The sequence below is a fragment of the Anser anser genome (genome assembly GCF_964211835.1).
Source record: "Anser anser genome assembly, chromosome: 6".
NCBI lineage: Eukaryota > Metazoa > Chordata > Aves > Anseriformes > Anatidae > Anser > Anser anser.
Window position 1 is genome coordinate 15,191,313 of NC_139726.1, and position 11,173 is coordinate 15,202,485.

The 11,173-nt window shown below is 44.9% G+C and overlaps 1 protein-coding gene across 6 annotated transcripts in view; it reads right to left on the reverse strand.

The window, feature by feature from the left end:
- The window catches only part of SEMA5B (semaphorin 5B), a 261,572-nt gene that overhangs the window by 187,591 nt on the left and 62,808 nt on the right, over positions 1-11,173 (reverse strand). For 5 of the 6 annotated variants that reach the window (XR_014585958.1, XM_083841547.1, XM_083841549.1 and 2 more), the window contains exons 2-3: positions 10,035-10,258; positions 42-102 (exon numbers count right to left, since the gene is read on the reverse strand). The gene's annotated coding sequence lies outside the window, so the exon portion shown is untranslated. The remainder of the gene's footprint in view (positions 1-41; positions 103-10,034; positions 10,259-11,173) is intronic. The other variant, XM_083841544.1, reaches the window with a different exon arrangement.

The following is an 11,173-nucleotide window of genomic DNA, read 5'->3' on the forward strand; positions in this document are numbered from 1 at the left end:
GCTGTTAAAGAAGGGTTGCAAACATCATATTATATACTTACAGCCTCTGCATTACTGAAGTATCATATTCGAAGTCACGCACCAGGGAAAATCCTTAGTAACCTGTGGAAACATCAGAAAACGAGTCTTCAATGGATATTTCTAATTATGTCTTCTGATGGGGAAGAGAATTTAATTTCAAATTTTGACATTATTCTAGAAACAAAATGTAACAAACATATTATTTAAATTTAACCACAGAGCAATGTAAAAATTTTCCTTAATGCTCATCTGAAGTTTGTTTCAAAACTTGCTTCAGCTGCAATCCTCTTTCTTCATGTTTGCTTTCTGCAAAAATCTGAACCTACAGATTTGCTAGCAGCAAATGTTTGTAAAAACAATAAATATTTCAATACACTCAATCTAACTTACAAACTGTGCAGCCCTGCCTGCACACTACTGACCACTTCATCCTCCCAGGAGAGCCAAGGAATCCTCTTGTCCCAGTTTCCAAGGGGAAAATGCACCAGTGAGAAATGCAGGCTGTGAGCACACACCTTCTTCCCCAATGCAGTGTTCTGCGTGGGGAGATTACTGTCTCCACCACTCATCTCCTCGCCTTATCACTCACCCCTTCCTGAGCTTATTGCACGCTTCGTTCTGTCAGCAGAACTACTCACCAATGTAGTCAGAGATCCAGATTAGTAAAGACCTATTTAAACCATTCAAGTCAATCCATGAGCTGCAGCCAGATGAAGAGGTGTGAATGCTGCCTACACGTTTTGCCCCAGGTCTCACAGCAAGCCTGGCAGGGCAGACAGCGAGCATGCTAGCTGTGAGCAAGATCCCTGCTCTTTGAAACACTGAGGGTGCTGATCCCACAGCAAAGCACAAAATGAACAAATCTGCTCAAGAAACTCACATCTCAGAGGTTATCTTCATTATTTCCACCCATCTGTCTGGTCCAAAACCCTCAATTCCATCTTAACCCAATGAAAGTAAAGAGGCAAAAATTATATCAAAGTATGCTAAATTCTAGATTGTTCTCTAATAAGAGATCTTTTAGCTCAGCATTATGGCAGCGCCCCAAAGCTTACCCTGTGCCTGAACTCTTGGTGCTAAGCTCTGTGCAGCCCTTGGACGCAGCTGTCCCTGCTCCCTGGAACTTCCAGGCAAGAGATCAAGGAGCTGAACATGTAGGCAGGGAAAAGACAGAGACAGCAAAAATCAGAGGACGTTTCTGCACAATGGCTTGTGAGCACAGATCCCACTCAGCCAGTAAGAAATGATTCACTGTGAATAGACTCTGACCCTGCTACCTATTATGCTCGACAGCCGATCTCACTGAAATCATTTATCTAGTTATTTACATGGCTTCCATCACAGCAACGTCTGAGCATTCACAAACCAGATGGGTTTATCCTCACCGTGCTCCTGAGAAGGAGCACATGCTATTAGTTCTACATCACAGACAAGGAGCGGAGGCTCTAAAAAGACAAAATGGTTTTTCCAGGGAAACTAAAATCTGAGTGCCAAAACCTTGTATCATACCAGAGGACTCCTGGGGCTAAGGTGTCACGCTCAGGGACAGGCCATAGGCAGACCTGTCACCACCCTGGTAAATCGCACTTGAACAATGGTTTCTACGTAGTGTGACTCTTGCAAAAAGGAAGAAAAAGAAAAGGAAAAATCATAATTGTAGCAACATCTGAAAAGTGCAGTAACAGAGGAACCAGTCACCCAGTTCACCAAGAGGACTGCAGCAATTGTTTTCTACAAGAAGTCTCATTCATCACATTTTTCTAATCCAGAAAATGCTCCCACAGTCCCTTCTTGAAATGTTTTAAGACTGTGACACATATATGCACCCTTATCTATTTCCTTCTCTCTCCTGTTGGTCTTTCCCTGTGGAAGCAATCACAGGAGAGGGCTGAAGATGGGAAAGTTTCCACAGCTTCTGCCAGGGCTGAATCCTGAAGGTGGGAAACCCATGGGAATGCCAGGGATGACAGATCACCTCATGAAAGGACTCGGCCCTCACTACCAGTTTTCTCTTACTCTAAAATGACAACAGTGGAGATGCTTTTTTTGGTGATACCCCAGGTGGCAGATCAGAGCCCAAAATACCAGGCTGTAAGAAAATAAGATGCATCTGTGAACTCAGACCCCCAGGATTGGCAGTCTCTTCTAAAATGTAAGCCACTGGACAGCAGAAACTCTTGGGTTTGATCACCAGCAGCATTTTTGGGCTGCAAACTGCCAAATTCTAAACATAACAGCTCCCTTCTGGCCAGAGAATAGAGGATTCCCTAAACTCACCTTTGATCTGCAAGAAACTGAGCGTTCTCCTGAAATTACTTGTCAGATGTTTGAATTCCCTCTCAGGTTACAGCATGAAGCCATTCCTATCTCTCCATTAAAGCAGTCGATAGACGGGATTGTCTTAATCTTTCGGGACTCTGGAATTTCATTTCACATTAATTTTAACAGGAACAGGGTGCTCACAGCTCCTGCTCGGGTTAAAAGAACCAGACCTGTCGACTGTGTTCAGCCAAGCCTGGAAGCCCCTCCATAGTGCTGTCATCAACTGAGAAGTAGGATAAGATAAATAGCAGGAGACAAGACCAAACTTCCCTCTCCGAATGCACGCTGTCTCAGCCAAAAGCAGGGCATCCCCACCTTGAAGGAGCAAACTGCCCAGTTGAGGAGCCTGGGTTGCTGTATCCAGACCGAAAAAGCCCCATCCGAGCCGGGCCTCAGCGTCACCTCAGGGCCGCGACCGCCATTTTGTCCCCAGGCCATACCCGCACGCTGCCTTCCCCTGGCCCTGCAGGAGATGGGTCCAACACTGCTCACGGCCATCCCCAAAAACCTTCACGCGCTGCGGCAGTGGAGGTGGAGCTGTGCCAGAGCCACCACAGGAGCTGAATCTCTTCCCTCTCGTAACGCGTTTTATCCGCGCTCCAGTTTAAGGCGGGGAGGTGTTGTTGCCCTTTTGCAGACCGACAAAACCCAGCACGGCAGATGGATTAAACACCTCGCCCAAGGTCCCTCGGGACACGCACATCTGCACTGCGAACCGATCCCAAACTGCCTCTAACCCAGACTACTGCCCTTCCCTCCAGCCCAGCCTAATTCTCCGAATTTCATGATTCAAAGCTCTATTTAAAGCCCCTGCAGCTATGGGTGTGTGCAGGAAATTAAGGCTGAGCCAAAAAAAAAATTTTGAATTTAACAGCTCTGGTTGGGATTTTCCTTACGGTCTTGGTAATGATGAAACATGGAGCTGTGGGGGTTTAACCTGAAATGGAAAAAAAGCTGTTGGGTCTCATTTGGGCAATGATGTAAACCACCAACAAGATACAGCAGCAACACTGATGTCTTCTCCTTCCCAGTGAACCTGCCTCCTAATGGCCCAGTGGTGGCCACCCAGCCTAGCACTGCTTCCCCAGCTTGCCGCTGGCTTACCAGCAAGGGCTGCTATGAAGGAGGAAGAAATCATCCAGAAGAACAGCGATCTAACATCTCCTGCAGTCTCCCAGCGTAAGGGAATTGGCCAAGCACAGTTACCCATGGAAATGGAGGGCAGCCTGGATAACCGACAAGGCTCAGAGACACACAGCCTCGGTGTGCTATTCAAACCTTGCTAAGCTTTTTAGATGAGCTTTATTATTGTGGGTGATATTGCTTGCCCTAGATCTGGTGAGCAAAATGGGGTTGTTCTCTTTAATCCTTCAGAGGCTGCTTATAAATCAGGGAACACTTCACCTCTGGACACATGGCACCAACAGCTAATAATGTAAATGCTCCAATGTTTTAACGTTAATAGGCAGTTGCTTGGCTTATGGTAGATAAAAATTAGGTCAGGACTCTGGTCCTGAGCCCTAAGTTAGAAGAGCCTCAGTCTGGATGTATCTGGATCACCCTGGCCTTTACAGCACAGCGCACACAGTCCACATGTAACAGCACCCCGTAGGATGGAGTTGCAGAGGTGGCAATGGGCCATACCATCCCTGCCCTTATTCAGCTGCAGAGCTGCAGGAGGAGCTGTTCTCTTGTAGAGCTGCACGTGCAGCTTTTGTCCCCAAAACCCCAGTGGTTCGCCACCAAGCATTAAGCATCCACCCTGCGGCACAGCAGGGCGGGAATGGAGAAGAAAATGGCAGCAGTGAGCAGCACCCTGCCTTGTCCCCATTCTGCCACGCTGTGGCCAGCAGCACACACGAGGAGAGAGGATGGTGCTCATTCCAGTGGGATGCCAGGGTCTGGCTGTCCTACCTAGTGTAACCGGGAAGGGCAGGGAGGATGATCCTCCTCCCTCTGGTGCTGCCCTGCCTCCCCGCAGGCACCTCCACCTCCCGGACCGCACTGAAGTCACCATGCCTTTTAGGAAACGGCAACAGCGGTAACCTGATTGCTGTGAAACTAATCTTGAAGGCATCAACTCCTAAACACACACAGGAAATAAAATCTGCTTCCATATGAGCCTTTCCACGTTTCTCAGGCATCCAAAGGATGTCCTTTATAAATCATGAGATAAGAGCAGACTTGTTTTTCAGACTGCATATCTGCATGGTTTCTTAGATACCACCAAAAGCCTAAAGGCAGGCCTTGGCATCCCATCCCTTCTTATAAGCTCTTTCAGAAAGTTAGAGCTGACTTTGACACTAACATGATGAGAAATGGGGAGTATCTGTGCCATTCTGGGGACTATGCCAAACCCTCTATTAGCACCCCCACCTTGCTAAAAAAACAAAACAAAGCAAAAAAAAAAAAAACAACCCTCCTGTTTGCTACTGATTAGGCAGCCGAATTAAAACTGATGAAGTGATTGGATAGGATCCAAAGCTGTTTATCTGCACATAAATCACAGACATGCTTTACTCAGCCAGTATGGATTTACTGAGCTAGGGGAAAGACCTCTTATTCTGAATGCTGATTATTACTGCAATTAAAATATCAATGAAACAAACGTTCGGGAAGAAGGCTGTTAGGGGCTCCTGGAGAAATAATTCCATTAAATATGAATTCAAACAAGTTCCCAATTAAAAATAAATAAATAAAAAGAAACAAACAAACAAGAGGAAGTTTTAGCGGAGAGTTTGTTTCTTCTAGTTAAGTATATGACGCTAGAAGAATCAAATTCTAAAGGAGGAAAGATGCACATTAACTAGCTGGACATGCCAAAGGAGATTAAAAAGGAAGGCTGATACATATTTTATGATCACAAGGGAATAAAAAAAATTTAAGAGAGATGCACTGTCAAACCAGACACAGTGTTAATAGCTAAAGTATATGGCAGTAAGAACTGCTGTTCCCATAGCTATTAATGTAAACTCAAAATTGGGAGCAGGCTGCAGCAAAAGAAAATAAATCACACTTTTTTTTTTTTTTCCAGTTTGAAAATATGTGTCAAACAAATCCCACCCCCAGCATTCACTCTCTGCATCCCAACCCCGGCAACAGCAAGACAAGGGCTGTCATTTCAGCAAGCCACAACTTCCAGGCAAGTGAGACAAGTGACAATTTCTTACTATTAATCATGGCTATTTTATTTACACATTTTTCCTACTTATCAGAATCATTTGCCTGGAGATTATCTCCCCCTTCCCCTTGGAGTCCTGAGAAACTATTTAACATGGGAAGTGGCTAAGGGGGGCAAAGAGGGGAGAGTGTCATGTAGCCAAGTTACACATCCCAGCTGGAATTTGGGATGATGTCTTGCAGTTCTGACTCCTCCAGCCAAGTTTCATACAGGAAGCACGACTGCGCCAAGGGCGCAGTGAAATACACTGGAGCCAATAAATAGCACTTGACTCCATTAACACGCTTATGCCGTGGATCCCATCACGAAACCCTTAGTCACCTTGCAACGTTTGCTCGTGAGGTAGCCAGCGACTTGCACAAAGAAAAGGTTCAGCAGCCAAGAGGATCCTGTGACAAAGCCTTACGGAGGCAGAGCGAGCACGGGGGACGTGTGAAGACAGAGCCCTTCCAGGAGAGGCAAATGCTGCTCAGTTTTAAGTCTCATATGGAAGCACCGGCCAAGGAAGGTCACGGTGTCACCAGTGAGGTAAAGGGCAAACGGCTGTGAGGAGCACCACCAGCCCCAGGCAGAAATCCCCTCTTGGCACCCTCCTGGCAAGCTCATGATGGGTGAAGGGGTAGCACAGTGGGACAGGCATCCCTGTTTGTTCACGCAGTTTTCACCCATACACAACAATCTGTTCCAGCTGTGCTGCAGAAGAGGAATTTGTCACCAAGCATCTGTCAAAAGAGGATCTTCCCATGACCCTGGTTTTGTCTTCAGCACTGTATTATCTATCTTTTTTTCCCCAGTTACCCACCACAAACACGCAGTGCAGATCCTCTCCTGCTCAGCACAACTCGTGCCCCAGCTACCCCCAGACTCACTGTAACAAGAAAGCAGCTTCATGTTTGATTAAATCCTCTTACATGATTAGGAAAAAGTTTCTAAAATTCTTAGTTTAAAATTTTGTAATCTGTGTGTTACAACTCTGATGGTTACTTTAATAAGCTATTAGTAGCAAAAACAGTTTCAGCCAGCACAGAAATACCTCTGTTTTTGTGCTGAAGTTAGAGATAACTTTTGAGGAAAGTAGTTGACAAATTTGACAAATTTTCAACTACTTTGGAACCATCAAGATGAAAGGCTTTATATAAATGTTGTATGTTTTTTATGTATATATATAAAACACTTTTACTGGACTGTTGATAATAGCCTGAGCTACAAAGGAACTCTTTCCCCCAGCTGAGAAAAGGCAAGCTGCTAGACAAATCAGCTCAATCTCTGCCTTTCAAACAATATAAAGCAGTATAACTTTCAGGAGCAACACCTCATCTGATTTTTTTCCAGACTGCCTATCAGGAATCAAGCAGTAAGTAAACATTTGAAAAGTGTTCCTTTGAGAGCAGAGGTTTAGATTTGAGTCACAGGATCCATTGAAAAGAAAAATTGCTTCTGTGCATTGGGACAGTGCCTTCCCTTCTGAAAACTTTATAAAAAGAATAAATGAAGATAATCTTTTTACAGGGTATAGCCCATATGGAAATTCATTATTGCTTCCCTTTTAAAAAAAGTCAAGATAGTTCAGAAAGCAAGAATGGGGTCACTATTTAAAAAAAAAAAAAAAAGTGTGCAGATTTCTTAATGACTTTATCCAGTAAAAGTATGCTTAAAAAGTTTTATCATGTTCTAAAATTAAGCTCCTGTTGATGAGAATGTGAGATAAACAAAAGAGGGAAAGACACAGTAAATGACTAAGAGTATTTAATGTAGAAGTGGGGGTGTACATACCCAGAGATTATCAATTAAATATGTTAAGGATCCATTCTTCCCCTAGTACAAAATGCTCACTAGAGCAACCTCAGCGCTGCCACTCCCTGAAGACTGCATTGGTGCCTGTCAGCCCAGCTCAATCACTGCTACGGAGGCACAGCTCAAAGGAATCGTTGTTCCTGCTTTTCCAAAGCAGAACTGAACCTCCAGAGGTTCAATCACCTGAGTGACTGGGAAGGTTTTACAGCAAGTCAGTGGCACAGCTGGGGGGAAGAGAGGAACCCCGACTTATGGGCCAGTCTCGCCCCCAGATGCTAACTGCCATTGTTTGCCATTGTTCTACTGAGGACATCCTGGAGCCAGGCGCTTCTCACTCCTGCCTATTGCACATGCAGCCAGCAGTATTTATTTAAGGCTGTCACCAAGAGCATGCATGTGTACATAGGAGGTCACAGAGGCAGGCTGGGGATATGGGCTAAAGACAACATTTAGGTCAACATTCTGCTTTCAACAGGTGTGCATCTACATACACTCTTTCCTTTGCTGGATTTACACTGGAGGTGAAAATTTGATCGTAAAGGCCTACACTAATCCTACAGCTGCCTGGAAGTTACTTTCTGTTGTAGCTGCCACTCGCCTGCATTTGGTTTGATTACCTCAGGTAAGCGTGGCGGGCACCTGAGGACAGAGCATAATCTCACACCATATGCGTGCTGTGATACTGAGACAAAGCAACCAAAGTCGTGGAGCCAGACAGAGCGCCCTGGGTGGTCACACCAAGCAGCACACTTCTCTTTAACACTGATTAATTTGGGTGATTGGATGAGTCAAAGACTCAGAGGGAGCTTTAGTTCATTACTTCTTTTGTCTTTAGCTATTCCAAGAGAAATTTGAAGGGATGGAGGATCTTTTTAGCATATAGTCAAGACTCTCATTAGCGATGAAAATATGAATATGAAAAGAGTTCAAGGGGAGACAGGAGACAGCTGCAAACATCTCTGGTCAAAGAAAATGCCTATTGCTTCTCCAAAGAGTACAGCTGCTGAGCGCCATTCAGAACAATGAGGACCAGAGAAGCGAAACCCGCTGAGCAAAGGTTCGCTCATTGCGCTGTTTCTAAACCAGCCCCTGGATGCTGTATGTAGATCTGCCCACAGCACTTCTGACATGACTCTCTTCTGTCAGTAGAAGTTGGTGTGTCACCAGTGGCACGTCTACTCTTTTGGTTTTACCAGGTCTTTTTAAAAAGAGGTGTGAGGTAACCGAGCTTGTCCCGTTTGTCTCTGAGCGATCCATGCGGCTCGCACTGCAGCGTGCCAGGGAGACAGGTAACGGGGCTTGCACTGTCCCAGCACCAGCAGCTCCAGGCCAACAACCCCAGGCTTGCAGCAGCCATACCACAAAGCAAAGCGCTGGAAGCCCAAGCAGATTTTAAGATCAAATTCACAGGGCTTCTAGTATCCCCGATATGCAATCAAGCAGCTCTAAATTAAGACAACATTTTTCTGCCTCTGGATTGCTCATGGTACAGGAGGAGCAATCCCTGAGCACACAGAGCACACAACTGTTCCTTTTTCTCTAGGGACAGTGTAACTTAGCCCCTCTCACCGCGTATCTTCTTGCAGCAGCAGGAATGGGCCCCATGGTCCTGACTTCCCTTGTCAGATGGCTAAACCTACACTTAGCATATCAACCGTATATCTGGGATTTCTGGGGATTGCTGAACACACTTCCATAGACAGTTCTCTGCAAACGGAACCATCAGATCAACTCCTGTGGCTCCTTCATGCCTCCTCTTTTTCGGAGGACTCCCAGGCTGCTGTTTCCCCTGGACTTATATGCCTTTGCCAGACGGACCAAAGGGAAATGAATCACCAAGATGGGACCAAATTGGTTATTCTGGGAAATTCTGTGTTGGATCCATCATTCTACAAAAACAGAGAGAACCATTTTATTCTTCTGTTAAAATCAAAAATCCATTTTCCGTAAGGAAATTTTTAAATTTTTGTTTTGCTGTGTTCCAGACAGAAGCTCCAACTTCTCCAAAGTGGACACTTTTCCTAGTTTCAGACAGCACAAACTGGGCACAAATGGTAAATAGTACATTCTTGTAATGCTACAGTGGAAAAGCAATATTGCAAAGCTAACCCTTTGCAATGCTATTTACTTTCTCTGGGATACACTCTAGGAGCAAACTAATCAGGTTCCATTCATCGCTTCCCTGACCATAGTGCAATCACATGTACCTGTACCGAGTGACTGCAAAATGAAGGTATCTGTTTAACAACAAATTCTGGCTAAACACACCAACAGCATTATTCTGCATTTGAACTGGTATAACTAGGGGCTGAATTTGACCTACCTTGCTAATGTACTGCTTTCCTACCACTAAACAGCATCTGCAACAGCTGCATCATCTCCCTGCACTGCAGCAGACATATATACATGTTTTGTATCCAAATGATTGCAGAAATCTATCTACTTTACAGGCTGGAATACAAGATCCCTGCTCCCAACAGTCAGGGGAGAAAGTCCCATTGAGTCCAACGATGACAGTGTTAAGAGAGCCCTGAGCCATTTGGAAAACCCAATATCTAACATTTGTGATTCTTTGCCTTCTTTGCTGTATGACACATCCTGTCCTCACTGGAGCAGGAGAAACAGAATGATCAGAGCCCAAAACTCCTCACAGTGAGCAACCTGAAAACATCATGTTTCAGCACACGAGACATGTATCATTCCATCACTAACTCACCAGCCCAGAGGCCAAGTCCCAGACAAATGTTCCGGCAGCAATCCAAGCTCAGAGTCCCAGAAGGTAAGCCCTTCAAGAATTAGCGATGTAAACGCTCCCTCTCAGAGGCAGTCCCACTGCAGTCTTCTCTGAACCCCTTGGACTCTGCAAGCTTCCTTCTCTGGCATGCCTCTTTGGCCTTCTTCCTTCTACTTTTCTCATAAACTCGTTCGTGGATGATTTATCTAAAAAATAAAAATAAAAATAAAAAATCCTTCATTAATATTGAAGTGTGCCTGAATTTGGCCAACACACTAATGATGTTATAAAGTCCCCTTTGAGGAAGGCTCTCTCTGCTTCTGTCAGGCCCTTCCTCTCTCCTGAGTTATGGGACCTTGGGAAAATAGCCCGTGGCCCTCATGGTCAGCATCTCCTCCCGTTCTCCCTTCTTCCTCCCCCCAACATTTTTTGAAACAACTTTAATGATCCCATGCCTGGTCTGAGCATCCAGTCTGATATAGTCATCATCTCCGAAGGCCTTATTTTTCATCAATCACTGCCTAGAGCACAGAATCCCTGTTCAGTATAAACGTGACTCAGTTTAGTTTTTCCAAAGAATGTTTACTTTCTGGTAGAGACTAATAAGTAAATATTATTTGGTAGGCTAGAATTTCATGAACCCCAACTAAAACGAGGCTCCAGATCACTTAGACACAGCATAAACATATGGTAAAAAGTTTGTAATCATCCCCAGGACTACAGAGGCGTCCTGCGAGGCAGCCAGGAAAGGAAGGGAAGTCAATTTGCTGAGTCCCAGTGTAGAGCCTTAAACATAAAGCCATCTTTCCTCTATATCTCTGCTCTCGGAAAACACAATTTTCTGAGTTTCTGCCTAGCTAGCAAATATCTAAAGCTAGCAGCTACCCATCCCCAGTACCAAGCCAGTTACAATTTTAATTGCAATTGATTTCTAAGTCTTCTCTTCTCATAGTCATTTTTCCTGAAAATGTAATTCCCGTATTTGCATAGACTCCACTGTAACCAAGCTACGCTATTCTCTCTGCACGTTTGGCACTGCATTTAAAAATCAGAGTGCCAAATTCCTCTGCGAACTACTCAGATGCAGCACTTATATATGCCCATCAAGTGCACCAAGAGAG